Source organism: Diplotaxodon limnothrissa, linkage group LG23 (assembly GCF_057381915.1).
Source record: "Diplotaxodon limnothrissa isolate DT_005_m linkage group LG23, D_limnothrissa_male_GT1.1, whole genome shotgun sequence".
Classification (NCBI taxonomy): domain Eukaryota; kingdom Metazoa; phylum Chordata; class Actinopteri; order Cichliformes; family Cichlidae; genus Diplotaxodon; species Diplotaxodon limnothrissa.
This window is the reverse complement of record NC_140617.1, coordinates 14,802,478-14,827,147: the sequence shown is the minus strand read 5'-3', so window position 1 is coordinate 14,827,147 and position 24,670 is coordinate 14,802,478. Positions and strand designations below refer to the sequence as shown.

General features: G+C 38.2%; 1 long non-coding RNA gene across 1 annotated transcript; it reads left to right on the top strand.

The window, feature by feature from the left end:
* The first annotated feature begins 11,475 nt into the window (after positions 1-11,475).
* Positions 11,476-19,951, top strand: LOC146607718 (uncharacterized). Its single transcript, XR_014905138.1, has 4 exons — positions 11,476-13,017; positions 14,740-14,772; positions 18,802-18,961; positions 19,181-19,951. It is a non-coding gene; the product is annotated as an uncharacterized LOC146607718 (long non-coding RNA).
* The last annotated feature ends 4,719 nt before the right edge of the window (positions 19,952-24,670 follow it).

Sequence of the window (24,670 nt, the reverse complement as noted above, 5' to 3'; positions counted from 1 at the left end):
CTCAAGAAAAAAAAACTGCAGAAGAGCAACCTATTTTGTTTGAAGAGACATTTTTAGGAAGTAACAAATGGAATAATTCAAAAGCAGGACATCCCTGTCATATACGTTTATATGACAGCTATTTCTTCGGAATTAAAAAATATTAATCTTTAAAGTCATCCAGGCTCATATGGTATGCATCTCCAAAGTGTAAGCAGTTTCTAAAATAATTTGACCAAAAAAAAAACCCAAGCTATGGTGGCCCTGAGAGGCCAAATGGACTGCAACTTAAGAAAACACCAGCAATAAGAAAAATGCTGCAAAAGCACACAAAACACAACGGAAATAGGGAAAACGAGAACGGAAATAGGAAAAACAGATTTCCAAAAGCACAAGGGACGTGTTTCTGGGGAGACAATAACCCGACGGACCAGTTGCAGGAACCAAAATATGCTAAGAATTGGGCTGGGAGACACTTAAAAGAAGTGGAGGATCTATCAGTTTTGTGATGAAGAAAAGATGACAGGTATGTGTGTTAGCCATCATCAGTATTATATGAATCATGATAAAACACACCTACCATGTTTTGGGTTCCTGCAACTGGTCCGTCCGGTTATTGTCTTCCCAGAAACACTTCCTTTGTGCTTTTGGAAATCTGTTTTTTCCTATTTCCGTTGTGTTTTGTGTGCTTTCGCAGCACTTTTCTTATTGCTGATGTTTTCTTAAGTTGCAGTCCATTTGGCCTCTCAGGGCTACCGTACCAAACAGGTTTAAACTACTGAAAATTACATTTCATTGATGTCTTTACTGTAACTCTGAAGGTTGTGCTAACTTGTCCACTTTTATCGAAGGGATCTGAGATAAAGACTACAAAACAGCACATCAGTGTATTTCAAGCTCACTACAGCTTTCCACAATATGTCAAATGCTCCGCCTTAAAATGAACCCTAACTAACTTTGATATTAGATGTTGTTAATGTGTAATGTACAGTGTATATTGCACATAATGCAATATGTGTTGCATTATACTGCACTGCTTTAGTGATGATTAGGCTTCATCGTTAAAACTATGTGGTTTGTTTAAGAAAAGAATTGCACTGTGGAGACAAGGGTTGGTGACCCTTGAGCCGAGCGATGAGCTTGCAGTTCCTTTGAAATGGTTGCTTCAAAGAAAAACGATCTGCACTCAGTTGCTGTCTTCAAAGTGTCCCTCGTCTGTCAAGATGGTGAAAAAGTGGTAATAAGATGGAATCAGTCTGATATCTTTTAGTGAATAAATGAGGTCAGGTTGACAAATACATGTAAGATGTTTGTAATTGTAATTTTTGTAATTTTTGTAATTTTTTAACGTCTGCATGCATAGAATTTTACATTAAATAGAAATTCAAATTAGAGTGGAGCTTTCTTTGCCTTAATATAGAAAGAGCAACCAGCTGGCAACAATTCACTATTGCAAACAAGTTGCACTCATTACTAATGGACTCTGATTAATAGCAACATATTGGCAGTTTGTCTGCCTTCATATATTAGACAGCAATTATTTGCAAACCACATTGCAATCAACCCAGAGACCACGTTTCATTTTCTATTTGGGAGTCTTGGACTTTATTTTTCTTTGTTTGTATCTTCCTATTTAGATTTTGTGTTAACCACCTGTGTGGTTAGGTTTCATCACTAAAACCTTTTGGCTTGTTTAAGAAAGGAATCAACAAGAGCAGTCTCACTAGTCTCAACCAGTGTTTCAGAGGAAACTTTGTGTGTATCTTTGAGACACCAACAACTTTGACAGAAGTGCAGCGTTTCTGCCCTGGAAAAGAACTGGTTGCTCAGCTGAAAATTACTGATACGTGGGGTCACAGCACAACACATGCTATTTGACCAAAAATGGAATCTTATTTGAAATGATTAAGTCTGCTTCACTTATGTCTCAAAGAAAATGTCACTTATTCTATCATAAAAATATCATGCATCATTTTAAGTGGTCGATGAAGTAGGTGGCAATAACAATCTCGCAGTCTGCCAAAGAAACTGTTAAACTGTACTTGTGATTCTTTCTCCCTACAACATGTCAAACACCATAAATTATTTCCATGCTTCTTGATGGCTTGAAGTACTTATCATGCAAGTGCAGTACCTACACTAGAAGTATCTGTCTAATGATTTAGTTGTCCTGCATATGAAGTGACAATATAATTTTCCATTAAGCAAGCTGTCCCTTGCTTATAGTGAAAGCCTCCACTTTAACCAAATATCAAAGTAACATGTCTTTATCCTAGCCTATAGTTTCTGTGATTACAGCATTTATTAAAGCCTTCACACAACTGAGTTCTAGGCTATGAAAGAAACACCTGTCTAGCAGATAAAATGCATTTTGTCATATTACTGATTTCATTTTAAAAAATGCAAATGTGACAAGTTACATGTTGCATGTATGAAACCTTTAATCTTGACTATATTTTTTGACCATAGACGACAGCTACAGATCAATGCAAAACGCTGCTATTTTTTCTTTTTCCTGCCTTTGTAAATGATGTTCATCTCTTTATAGTGGCACCTACTGCATTTCCTCCACATATCGCATCTACGGTGCTTTAACTGGTCTGTTTTAGAGAACGACGTAGCACGAGGTCGAGTGTAAGGGCAGGTGAAAACAGTTGGTGCTGTAGTCTTGAGAAACGGCTTGCCCTTGATACCTGGCCTGTTCTTCATTGTACTGTCAGACCCACAGAGGAAACCTCCCCAATGACCTGCCAAGGCCAGTATAGCCTACCTCTCCATCCTCCAACCTGCATGGTGTCGTAATTGAGCAGGGCTTTGAGATTGTTTTTTAAAACCCACTGCATTCCCAAGATGCAACCTTGAGCAGGTCTTAAATAATCAGAAACCTGCACAGTGGAAAGGGTTTTCTTAACCCTAGCAGGAAGTTGAATTCAGAGGATCAAGTGAGAGGGAAACGAAAGCTCATATCTAAGGACCTGCTAAGGCTTTTGATAGTAGAGCATTTCTTTGGGGATGTTACCTGTCTTTAATTTATTCCAATTATTTGTACCTTCCATTCCGCTCTTCACACGGCTCTTCTGACTCCCTGCTTTGTCCTTTTAGAGGGAAATTAAGGTGATGATTGGGCTTCATTAAAGAGGTAAATAAAGAGGGTAGTGCATGGCCCTGGCGCTTCATTTGTGTTGCTAATTGGCACGACATGTGGGTTTGATGTGGAGCGCTGCAGAAGGGGAAGACGTCAGGGGTGGGCCAAGCGTGTGACCTGGGAGCTTCGCCAACCCACCGTGCAGCCCTCTCTCACTCTGTTCTCTCTGTGATCATGCTGTGGTTCCCTGCGTGTTTGTTGGGTTTGCTAAGTCAAGGTCTTCTCATTCATTTTAATGACTCCACTTGGATGTAAAAAATTAATTGATATTCTTACAAGCAAACACCTTCAGGCTCATTAATCAATGTGTCAGTTTCTCACTGCCATAAAAATGTACTTTACAGGGTAATTAATTTCCTAATATCCTCCAGTCATCCCGAGTGCCCTCAACTTAAAATACTTGACATTTAGCCCTTCATATACAGCTCACTGGCTCCGAGAGCTCTCAACACATTGCATACGAGACTGTAAAACAAACTAAAGAACAAAGCAAATAGAGAAATGTATTTTTAATGATCTGGCACAAATATCATTCAAAGCGACACCGTTTTTATCTACTTGTTAGCAGAATGCTAACATTCTGTTAAGAATGCTAACAAGAGGCTCCACCCAACTCTGAGATAACCATGATGACATAAAGGAGAGATTAAAATTTGTGTTGGAAAAGCAATACCATAAATCACTGTAATGTAAGGTTGAGCCATAATTCATAAATGGACACATATAAAGATAAATGGATCAGATACAAATAGGTACTGTTGATTTTATTTACATGCATACACAATCTTAAGTCAAAGATATAGGCCTCTGATTGTGAAACATGAGGTTACTGTCAAAAACTACTCTTCAGTTTTGGACACTCAGTTTGTTCCGCCTCTGGAGGTGGAAAACCAAATGAAATTAATTAACAGTTACTGTCAGTGAGCTGTTAAACATTTTCAGACATTCGGTATGCTGGACTCAGTTCTTTTAGAGCGCCAGAGCCGATTCATTGCTATCTTCAATAGTCAGCATCGTTTGTTAAAAACAGAACTCAGTGTAATGATCAGTTCAAACCTGGAGCATTTGTATCCCCAAATAAACAATTTGCATACTTCTATTTGTAAAACTGCCATTTTCCTTCTTAAAAAACATGGAATTAGTCATGTAATTTCAAAGCACAGTTCTGTTGCTTAGCATAAGAACCAGTTGCATGGTGGCATATCTTCAGTTGTTTTATTGTTAGATAGCTGCAAATGGCACCATCATAGGTGCAGAAGTTATTAGGTACAGTAGGAACATGTCATTAGCACTGTGAAATAGCACTTTTTATAGACAAGTCTCAGAAAGTGACTTAAAATCGCAAGGCATAGCTTACGAAGCCATCCAATACAGAAATTCAAACGATTTTGGAATTCTATATCGGAAGGGCTGGAATCTATCCAAGCTGCCATTGGGTGAGAGGCAACATATGCTGTGGGGGCAGGTTGCCAGCTGATCGCTAGGCACATTCAAAACCAGTAGAATAAAATTTAAAAGGTGCAATTCTCAGAACAAGATTTAGGCTAAGAGGGGAAAAAGTCCAATAAAGTATTTAATTGGGAGAAAATGATGAATTTTTTGAAATAAGTTTTCATTAGGTTTCATATAACATATAACATACTCCCAGTATTTACATGACAGAGAAAAGGGGCAGCTTGGGTTAGGGTTGTTTTAGGAGTGAATGACATGTGCATGATGGAAATAACTAAAAGCAATGGATTAATCTATTCAAATGTAGCTTGTTGAAGGTTAGGTCTGCACGCAAGCAGATTCATTTAGAAAGGTCAACATTCACAGCTGTATATCCACAGCATAGCAATAAGTTAAAGATTTTGCTTCTGAAGTTGTTTGCTTTGGGCATATTGATTTCTACATTTCAAATCATTCATCTAATATGTATGGTTAATGCATAATTAACACACGATCTCTGCCACTAAAAACGGCTCTGCTGAGTTTAATAAGTAATCTGATTGTTTTATTTGTGCCATCAGTCTTACACTAAAATTAGCTCAACATCAAATTAAATTTATTGTAATAGTGTTTGCATAGTTGGTTGTTTCATTTACTCTTAAACATTTAGTTTTGAGAAATTTGCAGCACTCTAAAACTGAAAAACTGTGTCAGAGAAAAAGGTGTAGTTGCAGACTTTTAACCACAAATAATCGTAAATGTAACTTTATTGAATTCCTATATGATATAACCCTTCTGTTCCCGTCTCACGGCACTGTATGAATACACTCAAGAAGGAGGGGATTTTTTTTCAGCACTGTTGATTCTTGTTGATGGCTCTGTGGTAAACCTTTTGGAAGGAAAGGCATTTATCTCCTCACGTTGGTGTAAATGCACTTACTCCAGTGCTTTCTTGTGTCCCACACAACAGCAGACATCTTGCTGTGAACTTAACGATTCAGCACTCACACATCAGACTGAGAGGCAGGAGAGAACATCGGAATATTTGATTTCTCGTCAAGCAGCTGAGCATAAATATCACACTGGAAAATGTCCAATAAGTGATTTACAATCTGCGGTTCTTACTGAAAATGTTTCTCTTAGCATGTACTTTATATAGCTTTCCTTTTCAGATCAAATGGTAGCAACTGATGAGCAGATACATTGGGGGTATATGTAACTAACGGCTTAATTCATCTTGGACAGGATTCATAGCCTCCTGCTGCAGTACAACTTGCTCTGTGCTTACACTGACAATTACAGTATAACTGGTTGTGAAATACTGTTAACTTCTAATTAGTCCTACTAGTCAACTTTATTAACTGCTGTACTTTAGGGAATCTGTGGTCTGTTGGAATACTTTTGGAAATAACCATATTTTCTGTCTTAACCAGTCTGATCAATATTGTTTTCATTTATTTATAAAGATGTTCCAGACATGGTTTTCTAGCTTAAACCAAGCACAAACCAATCTTTTGTTTTAAAAATGCATCAAATTTTTGTTCACAGTGAAACTTCTCAGGAAATGAACAGATAATTGTTACCTGACTTGTCCTTCATTTCATTTTTCTGTCCATGTTTTAGTCTGATATAAGACAGATTTGGCAACTTGTTAACGCAACCATTTTCCAATAGAGAATAATCATTAGAGTACCTGTTTAAACCAAATTAATTTTGACTCCATTTGTATTTAAGTAGTGTCTCTAAAGTGCAAAAATGAAAATAATAAAAATACAAAAATGGTGAGTGCCCTTTTAAAATATCCTTATTGCAGCTCACAGTTTGCTTTACAAAAGCTTGAGAAGGGCATTGATACTAATCGTCTTTCTTTGGGGTGTAAGTCTGTTGGTGTTTCCTGTGGAATTCGGTTAGTGTGCATGAAAAGAAGCGCAGCCTTGTATTCTTAAGTCTCAGTCACACCTGTGGTTGCTGGGAAAACTGTGTAATCCCTGACCAGTTGGTAAGTGGTTGCGGGGTATCGCCCAAAGAGAATGCTGCAGAAAAAACCTTGTAATTGTTGGTTGCAGCTATAAAGCACAACTTTTGCTTTGAAGGCAAACAATCTACAAGAGTGTTTGCAGCCAAGTCGACATCTTACATGCAAACTACAGGAAACCATGGCAACGTCCTAGCAAGCAATCAAAAGGAGGCTGTCCGTTACCATATACCCCTTTGAGGTCAGTTTCACTTAGTGACTTCCAGCAAACTTTAGTAACCACCTGCCAACTGGTCAGGGAAAAACATTTTTCCCCAGCAACCTGTGGCTGCCAACATATTGCTGACAGAGGCTTTTGCAATCAATTTCAGTGCCAGCTAGCAGCCTCTGCAACCATTCAATGACTGGAATCATGGCAGGATGTATGTCAACCAGATGTGGGCCAGGCCTGGTGTAGATGGCACTGTTTATGTGATGGTGTTACGTCCTCACATGAAGGCTAGGCGAAGAGGGTGGGGGACAGTAACAGTTGGATCCAGGTTGAAATGAAAAGGACTCCAGGCAGAGGTGTTTAACACAAAATGAATCTTTATTATAGCCAATAAACCAATAACCATATAAGCAATACCAACAGAAAGAGGCAGCAACGCTGCTTTGACGATAAATCAAACAGGCCAACCCAAAGAAATTGTGGCCGCTTCAACCAAGAAAACAATTATAAGGTTTCAACAGAAAAAGACAGCAATGCTGCTATTAGCAATAAACCAGGCAGGCCAGTCCAACGAAAAGGAGGCCGCATGCCACATCTCCGGTTCTGCCGGAGGTTTCTTCCTGTTAAAAGGGAGTTTTTCCTTCCCACTGCCAAAGTGCTTGCTCATAGGGGGTCATATGATTGTTGGGTTTTTCTCTGTACCTATGAAGCGCCTTGAGGCGACTTTTGTTGTGATTTGGCGCTATATAAATAAAATTGAATTTCATTGAATTGAATTGAATTGAATCTGGCCCGATTGTGGTTGGGTTTATGTGGCCCAGGCTCATAGAAAACAGGTCTGGCCCGGATCCAGCATCAAGCTGGCACTTCTGACTGACCTAGTGAGATTTACACATGTTTACTACTGTGGCTTTAGCTCAGGAGGTAGAGCAGGTCACCTACTGATCAGAAGGTGAGTGGTTTGATCCCTGGCTCCCCTAGTCTGCATGTCAAGAATGTGTATGAATGTATTTAGGAAGTACTCAGTTTAGAGAAAGTGTGTGAATGTGGCATGTTTTATAGAGCACTTTGAGTAATCCGGGAGAGTAGAAAAGCGCTATATAAGAATCAGTTCATTCACTATCTGAACACAGTTTCGTCATGTTACTTTTGCACTATTATGTTCTGGCACATTTTGTTGTTACATGGCTTGGTACACATTAGGCTGACATCTGGGGCCAGAGCTGAAACTGTTCTGGGTCGGCACAGGGCCAGCAGTGTGTCTGCAACTGTCCTTGTGCTGGCCCATGTGTGGATTACCTCTGGCAAACCTGATCTGGGCCACCAAAGGGCCGTCATTCTTTGCGGTATGTGGGACATGTGTAAGCACATTGTGTGGGCCAGATCCGGGCCATACCAATTTTGCTATGCGGGACCTAGTGGTTGCCAAGGGGTCACCATCCTTTCTCTTGGCTTATCATATATAGTTTAGAGCACTATACCACAGAGCGTCAATCAGATGTCAGTCTCAAAAGTCCTCATTCAACACATGAACTACAACGAGGCATGGAAGAAAATGTTTGAGAACCGCTGCCGCAATGATACTCTAGATAGGCAAAACCAGCTGGTTAGCAGCAACTGAATTTTCAAAACAGGAGCAATTGCCCAATAAAAAGTCAAGCTCATCATAGTCTGGGATGGATGAAACAACAAAAAAAAAAAAAGAAAAAAAGAAAAATATATTTGGAGGTCATTTGTCCATCTATAGCTTTATGTAGGAAACAATGCCACCAGCTGGCTAACACTAAATTTGCAAAAGCAAACAAGCTCAAATAAAGTAATGTAAATACTACGCCTGAACTGTGTTTTAGATTTTTTACATAAAGGAAACCTTTTCGAAATTCATTCAGTTAGTGTAACTTCAGAATGGAAATCCTTAGGCGTTCTAATGGGGTAGTGGCAGAATTTTATATATGCATAGCCCAGTTCAAGACGATAACAAAGAAGATATTTATAGTATGCCTATGCATTATAAAAAGAACTATTGTGCTTAACTTTTTCTTTTGCAATGGAAGGTTTTGGGAGGATGCATTTTAGTTGGTGGGACAACAAATATATGACCAGGCCTAACCCACACAGATCTGACCTGGATTTAGCTCGAGTATACTGTATATGTGATCCAGACACCTTTAGATTTATTGGAAAGATAGTTTTCACTTTTGACAGAGTCTAACTGTTTGGACTTTTGAACCTATATCTACACCCAATCTTTAACTTGATATCAGTGTTCTTGTTTAAGTCAGTGTAGAACATTTCCTTGCCCTTTTTCATGTCATATCAGAGTACTCACAAAAACTTGTTTTAGCATTTTGTTTTTAAAGCTTTGCTTTTATAACATGTCGCTTATGGAGTTCAACAATTTCTCATTTGCACTGGTCAAACGGATGTTGTGTCCAACTTGGGGCAGGCTTTGACTTGTTTGCTCCATATGTGTTAATGCTCCGGCAGCCCACTCACTGTCTGAAACCTCCTATGCAGCAGAAACTGCTCGGAAAAAAATGTCTGCCTCCGAGTAGCACAGACATTTAAGCTAGCTTGCACTGTAACACGTCCTCCTACTCACACCTCAGAAAAGTCAACCACGCAGCTATATATCTCAATGTATGTTGACTTTTTATGTCTTCACAGATTATATGCACATACTGTATTTCTAACTTTAGGCATTGGATTTATAAATACCCTCTGTGTGCCAAAAGAATATCTTAATAGCTAATCTTCATCAGAAAATTCTTTGCTTGAAGCACTTAATAAAAACATATTCAAGTCAGCTGTTGTTGCTGTTATTAGAGCTTTGAGCAGGTTTACGCATAATTGGGTGAAGGTGGCTGCTAAATTTCTGTCCAAGCAGTTAATCCTCCTTTTAGGTCTGTGTTGTGCATCGTTACACAGTTAAGAGGAATATTTACTAAAGCAATCCAGAGTAAATCCTTGGCTTGGGGCGGCATCACCAGGTTTGTCACCATATGGTGTGAGCCTCCAACCCTCCAGTCATCCACCTAAACTGTGCTGTCAAGCTGCAGCTCTTTAAAACACAAGGCAGAGTCCCAGCCAACATGTATATATGGGCCCCACCTGGTTTTTGCTCGGGCTGGATGGGTACCATGTGGGCATGGGCTCAAACTGGGCTTTTTGTATGGGGCCTACTTGGGTTCTTCACATTAAACCCATATGGGCCATCCCAAGTGAGCACTTTTAGTAGGTCCTAGCTGGGTCAAACATGGGAAACACTTAACTTGGTCCAAAATGGGAAACACATGTAGGACCCACTTGGGTTTTCCACCTGGGATAGACATGGGCAAACACAGTCATTTAAGGATAGGCTGTTGTTGTGTGCCCCAGGTGGGGCAAAGTTAGGTAATCAATATATGTTTTAGTATCGATGACACAGGTGGGCCCCACCTGGTCAAACTAAATGGGTCGCACATGGGCAAATGCAAGTCAGACCCTGAAAACATGTCTATGTGGGCCCCAGGTGGGGCAAAGTGAGGTAATCAATATATTTTTTTAGCACTGATGACATAGGTGGGGCCCACCTGGTCAAACTATATGGGTCGCACATGGGCAAATGCAAGTCAGACCCTGAAAACATGTCTATGTGGGCCCCAGGTGGGGCAAAGTGAGGTAATCAATATATTTTTTTAGCACTGATGACATAGGTGGGGCCCACCTGGTCAAACTATATGGGTCACACATGGGCAAATGCAAGTTAGACCCTGAAAACATGTCTATGTAGGCCCCATATGGGTTATGTTAAGTTAATATGGGCATATATTTTATGTGGGCTCAAGATTGTTTAGTATATATGGGACCCACTTGGGTTTCTCACATGAAAGCCATATGGGCAAAACCAAGTGGGAACATATAGTAGGTCCTGGCTGGGTCAAACATGGGAAACACTTCACTTGTTTCAAAATGGGAAACACACGTAGGACCCACTTGGGTTTTTCACCTGGGTTAGACATGGGCAAACACAGTCATTTAAAGAAAAGCGTTTGCTGTGTGCCCCAAGTAGGGCAAAGTTAGGTAATCAGTATATATTTTTTAGTACTGATGACACAGGTGGGGCCTACCTGGCCAAACTATATGGGTCACACATGGGCAAATGCAAGTCAGACCCTGAAAACATGTCTATGTGGGCCCCATATAGGTTATGTTAAGTTAATATGGGCATATATTTTATGTGGGCTCAAGATTGTTTAGTATATATGGGACCCACTTAGGTTTCTCACATTAAAGCCATATGGGCAAAACCGAGTGGAAACATATAGTAGGTCCTGGCTGGGTCAAACATGGGAAACACTTCACTTGTTTCAAAATGGGAAACACACGTAGGACCCACTTGGGTTTTTCACCTGGGTTAGACATGGGCAAACACAGTCATTTAAAGAAAAGCATTTGCTGTGTGCCCCAGGTGGGGCAAAGTGAGGTAATCGGTATATATTTTTTGGTACTGATGACATAGGTGGGGCCCACCTGGTCAAACTATATGTGTCACACATGGGCAAATGCAAGTCAGACCCTGAAAACATGTCTATGTGGGCCCCAAATGGGTTATGTTAAATTAATATGGGCATATATTTTACATGGGCTCAAGATTGTTTAGTATATATGGGACCCACTTGCGTTTCTAACATCAAATCCATATGGGTGGGCATCCAATGTAGGTCCTAGTTGGGTCAGTGATGGTAAATGTGTACATTGGTTCAAAATGGTAGCACATGCTTATGTGAGGATTCTTCTTCTGTGAAGAGCCTGAGAAAGTGTTATTTGAATAAAGGAGGATTTATTCCAAACAAGCCCATCACAGATTGCGCACAACCCAGGGAGTTCTGAAAGTCAAATTGTAAAAATAATCTCAAAAGAAAGTATGAACATAACTCTCTTTTATAACCTGCAGACGGCACCCATGTGGTACCATTCTCTAAGAAATCACCCTAACTTTAACATATTTGGCACAACCTCAGTCTATCACTTTTGCTACCCTTACGTACAGTCAGATGTTCTTGACCCTTCATTTTTGACCCTCTCAGTATTTAGCCTTGGCTAGCAAATGTACTCAAAGTCCACATTGAGACCTCAAGATGTTATGTGTTATCAGACACTACAACCCAGCTGTCAAGTGAGACTATAGGAACTTTGGTGTTTTTGAACATTCAATGTTACTCAAAACACTCTGCACACTATTCCAAATAACTGGTTTGAAACTGGTTACTTTTTAATTTTAGATTTCATTTTATGTACTTAATGTGAACTCTGCATGGTAGGCTGCATGGTGAGGCTCAGATAAGATAAAATAAGGACTTCATGATTCTTCTTAGGTAAATTCACTTGTCACAGCAGCAATAATAAGTGATTAAAACGGACACAAGAGTAGAAAAAAAGAAAAGCAAAAAATACGAATAAAAAACCTAAGATAAAAGTGAATTACACAGACAAAATCCAGATTTGGCATTTGCAAATTAAGGATTACTGGTTGTTCAAACAATTAAGACTATTTACTTGAGCAAACATGCAGTTGAGGATTTTTAGTAGATCAGACACACTCTACTGTATTAGAGAAAAGACAGTTAGTTACATGGAAGATGGAAGTTTTGGTTAATCAGATCCAGTAAAGCTCCTGAAGTATATTACCGATCTGTTAAAATGTTACTCTTCAAACTTGTGCCCTCAAATTATATAACCAGAAATAATTTATATTTTCTTTGAACTAGTGGAAAGGAGAGGGAATGGGGTCTTTCAAGCAGTCACACTTCAACTGTGAAACTCCCTTGTCCTTATGGTGTATTGACACTATTGAAACTTTTCAAAACCAGTCTAATGTTAGAAGAGCTTTTAGGTAAACTGTTATTCTTCTTCTTATCATTATTATATTTTTATTAATTATATTTTTATTATGATGTTGATTTGGGTGACACTTTTTGATAAATATTATATATTACTTTTTAAAACATATTAACCATCCCTATGCTTAAAAAACTTTTAAAAATAAAATTGTTCTTTTAAACTTGTGCATTGTTTGACTTTTAAAATTTTTGTATCAGGTGTAAAACGACTTTTTAAATAAAGTTGTTTTTAATGTGAGCAGCTCCTATTGGCTCGTTTAAAAAGAGGGAGGAGCAGATTGCACCGCCTAGCGTCTAGTCTTCGCGGTCTTTCGTCTGTTGCGCCTTTTCTCTCCCTGGTGTTTAAGAACGTGGAGGACAAAAGGATACCAAAGAATCGAAAACTATGACAAAGGTAAATACTTAAAGTTTGATACGTTTTCATCAATGGTTATTTTAGTAACTTTCTATAGTCGTCCTAAACGGTATAAGGGGGAGAAGCATAACATCTTTAGCTAGCAGGTAGAACTGGGTTAATTTGCTGCATTGTCTTCGGCAAACATAATTTAAAGTTAATTAAAAAACTCTTACTGCCTATATTCTACTCAATAAAGTTCATCTTATCTTATTCTGTTTTCATTGCACCATTCTCTCTATACAGTTTTTGAATTTACACACTATAACGTACACGGCAGTTTTTTTCTGTGCTTCTGCAACTGTTTCTTGGGTTTTCCTATAAGGTTTTTGTAATTAATTTAAAAAATTTATATTATTTTTTTGGCTTTAGTGGATTCCTGCTCAGCTAACTCGGCCATTATGCACTACCCAGTAAACAAAATGGCTGAACAGTATCTTAAATGTCTGAACATGAGCTAGTCATACCATGTTACGTAATATTCATGTGCAGTGTAGCAAGGTGATTGTTTAAATTACAGGAGTAGATGCCTGCAGCTGAAACGGTTTTCTGATCTGAATACGGTAATGTTACCAGATATGCATTGTACTATGGGAAAACGGTGGTGGATCAGTGTGTAAAAAGCCCCCAAAAGAAACACACAGCGTCTTTAGCTCAAACACTGTCTGATCACTCTCTTAGATACTGTGCTGTTCCATCTAGTTATTGGTTACTGAGAAATGTTAGGTCATTAATTAATTAAGAGAGTGCAGCTGTTCAGATCAGATGGTGAAGTAGGAAAATGCAGAACATGTTATTATAGCTGAATGCTGTGTAAAATACTAGTAATAAATCTAACTCCCATTTATGGCTTTTACTACTGTGGGGCTAAATAAAAAATTACAGACATAATGAAATCTGCTACAATTACAAAGCTTAAGTTTAAAACAATTATTATATATTAAGCATTTTTTTGCTCTTTTTTTTTAAATTCTTTTTGCTAATAATGGACTCAATTTTATTATCAACTTCAAAGACCTATTAAACTTTTAAACCATTAAATCCAGGAAATTAGATGCCCGTAAATGTACGAGACCCTCTTTATGTCTAGTATCCCCAAATATTTAATAATCCTTTCTAAAAGTACACAAATTTTGTTCTTTTCAATTAAATATTGCATGTTCAATGTATTCTTGAGCAGGTAAAAATTCCACTAAATTAGTTTTTGCATATTTTTAAGTATAATCAAATTTTTATAGTTTGCGAGTACTTTTAATTTGGAGATTTTGCCACTTGATTTGAAGTTTGGATAGTGCTTTATAGTCATTTGTAAATGTTTTGAACTCATCTGGCTTCTTAATAATTTAATAAAAAATTAACAAGCCATGTAATAATTTGAAAACCACTAGGGACCACTTATAAAAAAGTAATTCCTTTTTTACTTAAAGGAATTTAGGATTTATGTCTGTCAAGTCATTTGTTCTGGCATAAGTCACCATTTTGATATATCTTCCTGTGACTTTAAAGTCTGTCAGCTAGTTAGATACATTTTTGCACTGCTAGTGTTTGCTGCTTGAATTAGTCAGTTTATCATATAAACACATGCAGTGCCTTTCAAACTTTTAATTACACTGTTCATTTTGTGCATTAGTAAGAGAATCTTTTATATTGAATTATCCTGGGAAAAAACAAAAATGTTTGTATTTTCTCATGCACTTTCTTTCATTTCCTTATCACGTTTAGATTCTTCAAGATCACAAGCACCATCTTTGACATGTAAGTAACTTTCATATTATTTGTATTACTTATTATTATTATTATTATTATTTTTGAAAAGTGATGGTCTTTGGGGCATCCTTTTTTTTTTATTGGTATTAAGTATATATATTTATTTAGGCACAGGAGGCAATGATCTATTTTAAAATTTAACATTTATTTAATTTTCATCTTTTATGCTAACAATAATGCCAACAGTGTTCTCTTCACTTGACCCACAACTCTGACAGTTTTGGTCCTCTGCTCTCCTCACAATTGGCTGATTTCCATCTGAGCTGCTACTGTCAACTGCATTAAACTGATTTTACATTGCCTTGTTATTCTAATCTTTATCTGCGTTTTGGACTCCAAACATTCACACCTGCTGTTAGTAACCAGAGCTCACAAGAGTGTAAGGCGTGTTGTTCAATAAAGTGATCGATGTGTTCACTAGCTGATTTCAATAAACCGGTAACTTATCAAATCCATATTTTATAGGAAGTACATTACTGATAAAAGTGGTAATAAACACGGTAACCAATAAAAATTAAAATTTCCTGTTATAAAAAAAAATACTGCTGTGAGCTCGGTTTTCTAACACCAGGTGTGAACATCTACAGTCTTTAAGCGCTGGTAAAGATTTAAAAATAAAAGCATTCAATAACATAACATTAAACAGTAAATTAGTTTGATGGTGTTGACTGCAGCAGCTCAATGTTAATCAGCTGATGGTGATGGAAGCAGATGAGCGTTTTTCATCATGGTTGTTAGTGATGTGTTGGTCAAAACGAAACGGCTCTTTGAAGTGAACGACACAAGCGTGTTTTTTCTCTCTCTCTCACCCTCTCTCTCGCACTTTTTTTCCGCTTCACTCTGCACGCGAGCCTTGTGCTTTGCGCTGGGAAGAGGGGGGAGGGGCGGTTGTTACACACGCAGTAGCACAGTAACAGAGCAGGAGGGAGAGAGAGAGAAAGAGAGCCAGGGACAACAACGTCACATTACAAAGGTATAGTAATCATCCACAACTATTTTCAATTGCGGATGATAAAGGATTCAGAAAGTTTATCCATGCAGGCCCATATGACAGAGAATGTGCATCTTCTGTTTGTTTTCATATTATAATTTATATTTAATTGTGTTGTGGTTTGCAGTGTTTTGTGTTGTTTCACTTTAAATTTGTTTAAAAGGAAAAAGCTGAAAATTTAAATAGTTAAAAGTTGAAATGTAAATAGTTGTTTTTTTTGTATTATATGATTTATTTATTACATTTTATGTGGAGAGAATAAATAAAAGTATATTTACGGTGGCTGCTAGAGACAAAGCACGTACAAACCCCAAAACACGTACAAACTCCAAAGCACGTACAAAACACAACAGAAGTGCTCCAGGATGCTAGGCACAGTGTTGAGATTTTGTTACCTAGTGGCTACACAAGCCAGGAAGTACCAACAACCGGATTTGGTGTGTGGTAGTAACAGGTAAATGAACAGCTTTTGGAATTTTTTATGAATATATATGAGTGCTTGTGTATAAATACACAAAAAATACACATATGATTTCAATTGTGTAAATTAAGTGATCTAGATAGCTCTGTTTTGGAAGTTCAGTTGACGCTAGAAATGGGTTTTGGAGTTTGTACATGCTTTGTCTCTAGGGGCCACCATATATATTTATATATAAACATATATAAATAAAACCACGTTTCTTTTTTTACATTAGTAATTCCTTTTGTTCATAATTTTATATTGTTGTTAATAATAAATTAATTAAAGCAACAAAACAACCTGAAGAGCCGGTTGGGAGCCGAAAGAGCCGGCTTTCTAAAAAGAGACGAAAATCCCATCACTAGTTGTGTAATATGCTGGTATTGATATGATCAAAAATGAACTGAGTTGTTTCGTATTCTATAGAAATTGTACATCTAATTAATAACAAGGCTTTCTGCTGATGTTATTAATTAAAAATGTATTGTTTTATTTTTAAGCAACAACTTTTTAGCATGCAATCAGTCCATGCTGTACAGGACAGATTTGTAAACTGTGCATACAAAAATAGACTATTTTACAAAATTGCTCTTTCAACAAATGTAAATCACAGCAGATTTTTTTTGTTGTAGGTGCACTGTCACAACTAGAAATGTGGGGGGAAGTCCTCAAAGTTGAAGGCAGAACAGGAAAATACATGGAAATAACAATTTTCCTTTAAATGGTAAATGGCCTGCATTTTTATAGCGCTTTTCTAGTCCCTAAGGACCCCAAAGCGCTTCACACTACATTCAGTCATTCACCCATTCACACACACAATCACACACTGGCGATGGCAAGCTACATTGTAGCCACAGCTGCCCTGGGGCGCACTGACAGAGCACATCAGTAAAGGTCGATCTGGATACTTGATAACTGTTGGTATAGGTATGACATGAATTTGAATCTCCATTATCACAGGTTTTAATTGGGAGGGAACATGCAGATATACAGGAGGACTATAAACAGCAATTCCTATTGCATACAACTGTTTTAGAAAATACCAACAACACTGTTAATTTATCACTTGCTGGTCTATAGACTTTACAGTGTGGATGGATGGAAAATCCATCTGGCTCCACTCTGGCTGAATTGGTGCTACAAACAACTCTGCGCTCGGCTTTCCTGGCTGTGTGTGGATTTATACTTACACATCCAAATTTTGACCCTATTTTTCTTCCTTTCAGCTGATTGGTCAATTTCATGTCAATCACCAATTAAACAATCCAATCAGAGAACATCTCCAGAAGTTGATTCTGTTCATCTGGACGTAGCATTTTCAGTGGGAGAAAATGCTGCAAGCGCTACGTCCAGATGAACAGAATCAACTTTTGGAGATTTACTTACCTGGATGATTGAGCATGCATCAAGACAATCAGAGAACAGATAGGTTTGGCTGTTGGAGGGCTGCATTACGGAGCTTCAGGTCCTGGAAGAATAAATTCCCTTTTACATACCAGACCAGCATTTTTCTTCATTAGCACGAAGGAAAACAGTCTGTGCGTGTCAGAGTTCTGTGGTTTTTGTGTCACAGGGCTTATAATATGTGTAAAAATCTGGCCAGGGACCATCACATCACACTGCTATCATATTTTTCTGTTGCTATCATGTTTCTTTTCTGAGATGTTGTTACTTTTATGACAGATGTAACGAGAAATCTTCCAGAAAGTTAAATTTTTTATTCTAATCAAATATTTGATTCTGATAACAGATAAAGATTTTTTTTTTTACTTTTGTTCTGCTATTTCATAGTTTATACAAATTTTGGCCAATTCCTATTTATTTTAACCCTTTAGCCCCCAAAAAGTCGCCAGCGACAGGTTTTTCCAAACCTGTCTCGTCAAACCTGAGCTCTGCCAGGGGCCCAACACGCCTGGACTTTTAGAAGAAAAGAGATGTCCGAAAATAAACCACAGGGTCAAATACTTAATTTTGTTCAGTGTTTTAGAGTTATTAATTTGAATTGACTAATTTAAATATTTTATTCATGTACATTTTGATTGCCTTTAGTAAAAATGGCAAAATTTCAATTTCTTTTTTCTTTCTGTTATTAATCCTTGATTACATTCATATAGTATACAGTAGAGGAAAAAACCTACCAGACCTACCAGTTATCCTGCGTAACATTATTGGGGATAAAGGGTTAAGGAAGCGCAATTAATTTTTTTAGTTTAGCTTGTGTTTACTACCACTTTTTTTTTTATCACCACACAGTAAACATTAAGTAATATGTAAAGTGTCCATTTATCCTCCATTCCGGTCCATTATCTTAAGCTTAGGCTGCTGCCCCTCGACCCAATCCGGTACTAAGTAGAGAGGCCCAGACTTCGCTCTCTCCAGGCACTTGGCCCAGCTCTTCCGGGGGAATCCCAAGGCATTCCCAGGCCAGCCGAAAAACATAGTCCCTCCAGCATGTCCTGGGTGTTCTGGGTCTCTTCCTGGTGGGACGTGCCCAAAACACCTCACCAGGGAGGCATCCTAACCAGATGCCAGTATCTAATCTGTCCTTTTTGTATGTTCCCCTCAGGTTGCCATGGTAGCAGATACAGGGGAAACAAGTGTAGACGATGCCACAAGAAGGATGATGAAATTCCTCATATCACCTGAGCTGGCTGTGGAGTACAACATGCTTGGCCGACATGGGGAAAAAAAGTTCAGAGATTTGCGTCTTTTTAATGTTGTGTATGGTAAGTTAGTTTCACTTGAGACATTTGAACTTTAAAAAACTAAACTTTTTTAATAAAGTGTTTGAAAGTGTAACTGAGATTGGTTATCATGCAATTTGTATATATTTTTTGAGGCAATAAAGTGAAATAAACATTGTTCTTTGAAAATCATCACCAAATGAAGTAAGCTAAGATTAACTTTACTTTGGCTTGCCCGTTTTTCTTCTTCTTCATTTGCAGAGGCACTGAAGAATTATTTAACATCAAAAGTCAACTTGCAAGAAGCAGAGAAGGCTCTGTCCAAGTGGTTCAGTGGAGCTAAAGACAGAGGAGGACCGAGGGCTGCAAGGGTACAAAATAGACTTACGGCTCTGTAAAAAAACAAACCCTGCTGATTCAAGATAAGCTTTTGAGTTTTCCATCTGACTTTTTCCCCATGTTGCTACAGTTCCAAATATCTAAGGAATTTTGCTGTAGTTTGACATTTCTAGTTTTTAAACGTTTACGCACTTTGGAATACAGTTACGTAAAATCACAGTTGTTGGACAAAATAAATGTGAAAAATGTTGTTTTGTGTACCCTCGTGATTTTTGAAATGGTTTTATTTACAAACTAGATTTTGTTTGCGGTCAGCTTTAATATATTTGGTGTCTTTGTGTCACAGAACCCGTATTAGCCGTCTGAAAAATTGATTTTGTGACTGTTTTACTACATGGGGCCCACTCAGTGCCAGAACTTAGTCAATTCAAACTAGAAATAAGATGCAAATACAGAACCCACTGCTAATGCCATTCCAACTTTTTAGCTCATGTTTTCCTCATGTTGTACCCACTAAGAACTTGAAAAATGGGGCCTAGGTGGGTTTCAGTGTACTTTGCCCAGTTGGGGTCCATTTAGTTCCCAGATTTTACCTATATAACACCGAGATGGGCTTATAAAATGGGGCCATTATGGAACCCGCGGACAATCCCACTTAAAACCCACTTTTTAGCCTATGTGGTACTCACATGGTACCCACAAAACAACTTGAAAGGTGGGGCCCGGGTGGGTTTCTGTGTACTTTGCCCAGTTGGGGCCCATTTAGTTCCCAGATTTTACCAATATAACACCGAGATGGGCTTATAAAATGGGGCCATTACGGAACCCGCGGACAATCCCACTTAAAACCCACTTTTTAGCCTATGTGGTGCCCACATGGTACCCACAAAAACTTGAAAGATGGGGCCCGGGTGGGTTTCTGTGTACTTTGCCCAGTTGGGGTCCATCTAGTTCCCAGATTTTACCAATATAATACCGAGATGGGCTTATTAAATGGGGCCATTATGGAACCCGTGGACAATCCCACTTAAAACCCACTTTTTAGCCTATGTGGTGCCCACATGGTACCCACAAAAAACTTGAAAGATGGGGCCCAGGTGGGTTTCTGTGTACTTTGCCCAGTTGGGGCACATTTAGTTCCCAGATTTTACCAATATAACACCGAGATGGGCTTATAAAATGGGGCCATTGTGGAACCTGCGGACAATCCCACTTAAAACCCACTTTTTAGCCTATGTGGTGCCTACATGGTACCCACAAAAACTTGAAAGATGGGGCCCAGGTGGGTTTCTGTGTACTTTTCCCAGTTGGGGCCCATTTAGTTCCCAGATTTTCCTAACATAACACCTATATGGGCATTTAATATGGGGCCATTACGGAACCCGCGGACAATCCTATATGGGGCCCATTTTTCAGCCCATTTCCAAACCATATGGGCCCCACATATAAATGTTGGCTGGGGTTTACTGATTAACATTTTCAGACTGCGCAGCTCTGAAAATTAGGCCTTGGCTTTATGTACAAAATCTGTTATTCTTAAATGATTCATGTGCTCCAATATGTTAAGACTGGGAATTATACTTCTGATATTTATTTCATGGTATCATGCCCTTGGAAACAAATATAACTTTATGCTGAGAATGAAATATTAAAATCAGATCTGTAAAATAAATAAGTAGAAAGACCAGTATACATATTTACAAGAGACATGGTATGATAGTTGAAAATAAATGAGGGCTCATCTAGCATCTACTTAGAAAATGATGTACAATGAGGCAAAAAGTGCTCTGGGATATTTTGATGAAATTATTTATGAGTTTAAATAAATCATTTATTCACCCAAGCTTAGACTATTTATCTAAAATGAATGCACCCTGCATTAGTTTTCGTTGCTAAGCATTTAGAGATGTTTTCAAAGAGGAACTGTGGAATAACCAATCCCGTATGGGGGGAACACAGACAATGTCAATAAGTGTTAGAGCACATTCGAGCCTTGGCCGAGAGAAAATCTTTTTTTCTTCTTTTTTATTTGAGGATACTGACCACTTCTGACTTGCGTGTCATGCATTACAAATATAATTTCTCTGCACTTATCTTCAATATTTCAAGACTGTTTTCCACAAGTCAGCAAGCTCGCTTGAATGTATTGAATTTTAATGAGATCAAAGCTTATTTTGCCAAAGTGTGCATATCAAAAGTAGGACAGCAGCCTATACACAGTCCCGTGTAACCAATTAGAATAGATGTGTGGAAATGAGTCTGATGATTATGTCATTAGGAATGATGAGGGTCCAGAAAACACGGGGAATCAGCAGAGAGTGGAAACGAGCAACGCGCTGCTTAGTGTGGATATACACAATCGTCACACTTCGTACCAATAAAAACTGTTGCATTTAAAACATTTAACCCATTTTTTCTTCGCTGCATTTCACATATCAAACGGCTGTTTTTGAAAAGCACTCTGTTTTATAACTGCAGGGTACACTTTGTACGCTTTATACTCTCACCCCCTTCCCTGGCCTGCCGCCCCTCCACTCTTCGTTTCTGAAGAAAGCTAGGTGTTAACACTACAGAAGCAAGAAGAGTGAGAAAAAAATCCTGCAGGTACCCTGTGGGTATCTTTCAAATTAATCGTCTGGCTGGTCTGTCTTATGTGCAGTTTTGAAACATTAACAAGACCTTTGAGAGCAGGGGAGAAGGGAAGAGGGAGAGGGAAAGAGAGCAGGACATGGCATGATGGTCTTTAATGTTTTATTGAACAGATACAAATTATTTTGGCCCTGGCCTTCGCTGTTTGGTGGAAATCAGTGAGAAAGCACGTCAGGGCATGCCATGGGCACTGTGTGGGGACAAAAGAGGAGCCGTGTGATTGAGGGTCTGAAGCTTAAAGCCACATTCGCTTTACTTATTTATTTCTTTTCTGAGGAAAACAATGCCACAAGAAATTCTCCAGGAAAAAAACGCTGGAAACGGATGGAAATGAGCATCTGAATGCCTCGGTAGAGGAAAAATGCATCAGACAATGTGGTGATGAAATTAATCCTGAAAGTTAGCTAGTATTGGAGATGCTTTATTTTTATGTTAATGAATAACTGAATGTGTTGTTATAGTAATAGATTTAGATTTTTATGAATACATTTCATCAGTCCTTTATTATTTATTAGAATCATTGCACACTTTAATGTTAATAAAGTGCCACACCATTATAGCTTCATATCCTGAAATTAGACTTAATGTAGACCTTAATTTAATTAAGTGTGTATTTTTATTTCATTTAGTCTGGTAAACACTCTTTTGTCTAACTGGTGATGCCTTAGTGGCTTACTAATGCTGTAATGCATGGACGGCTATAACAAAGCTTTCTGCAATGCCTAAATCAGCTGTGCATATGTGACAGTTGAAAGCAGCACAAAATCTCTCTGTCAAGACAAATGTGTAGGATTATGGAAATCGAATTGTCTTTCACGTATTGATGGCAGCACTTAAATATTTCACTCAAGTGTGATGTTGACTGATTTCGAGAAGAAATAAAAGACTAAAACCTGACCAAAAAAATTGTGAAATCTGTACCCTATTAGTTTATAACCATCTGCTGAGCATCTGTGAAAAAATTTGCACAGGACATTAATAATTTTTTAACTATTATTTCTTTCTTAATTTGATTGTAATGGAGACATTTCTTCTCGTTTTTTGACAGCGGTGGACAGTGAAAGACAAATTATTAATTAAAATCCTTCTTGGTGTGTGAGCAAACAAAGTTCTTCTGCTATGCCGTGCACAAAATGAGGGTTGTGAAATTCAGCTTTTGCGGAAAAATGGAGGAAGTTAAAAATGATCTTGACACTTGCCAACAGCAACTTGCAGACTTATTTATTATTGAAGCAACAGCATAAAAATATAAGCAAGTGCTGTAAACTTTAAATTGCACTAGAACAGCCCACATTTTATCATCAACGAAGTGCAATGTGCAGTAGTGATGGCATCAATGCTTATGGCTTAGTGTTATTAATAAGCATGATAATAGCAGCAGATATAAAAGACACTCTATGTCTCTTGGTCTCCACTGCAGGCACTTTATACAGATGACCCGAGGGAAGCAGCTGAAAATCTCTAAAGAGAGGATGATCTGAACACTTGCCTGTTATAAAAGTCCTGAGACCTCCCAAAATTAGTTCACATTTTGTAATTGCCAGCACAGAAAACATTTCAGATTAATTGTTAGCTGTTTCTGCCAGTAATGTAGCAGTGGATGCACATGCAGCTATCAATAAACCAGTACTCTGATACTGAAGAAAACATCACATCTGATCGTTCTTGGGCAAATTCTTTGAAATGTCTTTTTTTTGTGTGGTGATTTTTCCCAAGTGGTTGTATTGACGCTTGTTCGTGTGCTTTTTGCCCTGCTGAATGTTCACGGCCATCATAGAGGCATGAGCTAAATTACCAGGAATATCAAGAAATACTTTAGTCCCAGTTTTCTCTGTAATGTTAATCCCATCAAATTTCCCGTGTGACGTTAGCACTAGTGATGTGCGATACCACTGATTTCCTTTCCGATCCGATACCAAGTAATATTCAGGGTGGTATCGACAATACTGATCCGATACCGATACTTTATACAAAAACGTATTTTATTTATTGTATCTCAAATTATAGCGTCATAATAATTTACAGGACATCAGATTACTTGTTCTTATCACTTAATAATGCAGAGTTCATCATATAGAAATAAAAAAAACTGAAGTTGTGCGCTATTTGAACACCTTGCCTGCCTGCAGCACTAAAGGACTCCATGAGAGACGTCTGTCTCGCCCTAGCAGCACCTGTCCCTCTCATCCTCTTCAGTTCGTCTTAACATACACTCCTCATATTCTGTGATATGATTTACTCTGAGGTGTTTGACAAGGTTAGTGATGTTGCCACAACCATACATGCCAACCCTCCCGATTTTTCCGGGAGAATCCCGGAGCCACCATTCTCCCGAATTTCCACCTGGACAACAAAATTGAAAAACCATATTGCAGCCAATTCCAGTTTCCAACAATGGCGGCAGCTACTTAGTTTTAATATTACTCTTATTTCTCTTTCTGGGTCGCAAAAAAACAAACAACTTTTAACATGTTTTCAGGTGAGAATGTAGCTGTGTAAACTTCAAATATCTGAGCCGATCGACACATCGTTTTCAAACCCCCGCTGCCTTTCGCTACTCGGGTTAAACATGATATATAAGTCACTTTGATAACTTAAAAATGTTATTGTTTGGCTATTTCAGTGTTTTATTTGTTCGTGAGTAAATCGGTTTGGCTGAGATTAAAGTTATTAGATTCGATTAAATTAAATTTAACTTTATTAATACCTCGGGAGGGTTCCAACGGGGTTTTCACACAGCTGAATAAACGTCAAACAGAAAAC